Source organism: Lissotriton vulgaris, unplaced genomic scaffold (assembly GCF_964263255.1).
Source record: "Lissotriton vulgaris unplaced genomic scaffold, aLisVul1.2 SCAFFOLD_1261, whole genome shotgun sequence".
Lineage (NCBI taxonomy): Eukaryota > Metazoa > Chordata > Amphibia > Caudata > Salamandridae > Lissotriton > Lissotriton vulgaris.
This window is the reverse complement of record NW_028242190.1, coordinates 173,737-175,260: the sequence shown is the minus strand read 5'-3', so window position 1 is coordinate 175,260 and position 1,524 is coordinate 173,737.

Below are 1,524 nucleotides of genomic sequence, written 5' to 3'. Positions count from 1 at the left end.
GATTGTAATGGTAAAACAACAGCAAGCTCAGATCCCAATCCGCTACTCACCAATGTGAGAAGTTGGCCTGATATATGATGCTCACTAGTTCTAGTGATCACCTTGTATCATGCCAAGCAACCCTTATGATGATCGGTTGTAAGCCAACCTTATAGACCAGTTATCCTAGTGGTAACGTGGACAAGGCAGTCTTAGGCTAAACTCTAAAAGGCATGTGAAGCCAGCTGTATTACCATACACAACCCCCTCGAATACCAGATGAAAGGACACCACACAGATATATATTGGAAATATATATATATATATAAACTACAAATATCCCCTGAACTCTTTATGAGCACAGAAGCACAAGCGTTAAACAAAACACAGTTTAAAATACACAAAAGTTGCACAATATGGATGAGCCCTAGGGGCCACCTAAACCATATACTAAGAAAGTGGTATAAGAGATACCAATCGAAAAGGAAACAGGCCTAGGGCCTTGGGAATTGCTGGAGCTGATCGAAACTAGCAGTGACTAAGTCGGGAAAGGCCAGCGGGACTCGGGTGCAGTGTTTTAAGTGATCTCCCTATTACCAAGCTGTCGCTAACACCAGTTAGTGACAGCTAATAGGAGATAGCGACCATCTTCGGCCACGCTTTGCATGTCAGTGATATTTGTCACTAATGACATGCAAAGTGGGCGTGCCAAGATGTTAGCGACTGGAAACAGTCGCTAACATCGCTATCTCCTATTACCAACTTTTGGAGATATTCGCGCTAAGCGCGAATATCTCCAAAAGCTAACACCTGCCCAGGAGCAGTTCTTAGCCATGTTATCCAATGGGAGGTGGATAACATGGCTAAGAGCATTTGCTCGATAATGCATGAATATCGCTGACTTTTCAGCGATATTCATGCATTGCGGCCGTTTTTTATCGCATTTGCGATAAACCTTGCTAATAGCAAGGTTTATCTGCGATAAAAATTGCCGATGTGCGGCGATAATTTTTGTCTCTAAACAAGTTAGAGGCAAAAATTATCGCTAGTTGTTGGTAATATGCCCCTTAGTTAGTTAGGAACCTTCTGAGTGACCTAGAAATCTGAAACTTGAGACACCTTCCCTAGAGGTGTGTACCAGTGTGGGAACACCGGCATTGCTGAGTTACCTCACCCACAGGAAGCGGGTGGATAGGGTCGAAGTAGTGTCGGGTTTCATCACGCTGGTCGATGGTGCTTGGAGCTGAAGATGCTGCAGGCGGCTCGATGTGAAGAGTTCCGGTGGATCCAAGGGTGGATCTGAAGTTGTGAAGACATGAAAGCAGAGGGGACAATGTTCAAAGTCACTAGCCAGTGACTACCGTGGAACCAGATTGGAACCAGGCGATGTCGGGTGCAAACAGGCGTTGAGGTGTAGCTTCTCTCTGCAGCCACGTGGACACCGGGGGTTGAGGACGTCTAGAAGTCGGTCACGAGCTGTCCCACGCTGGCTTCTTACTGTTGGTGGTGTCGGCAACTTGATCGGAGCAAACAGGCCTTGGCTAA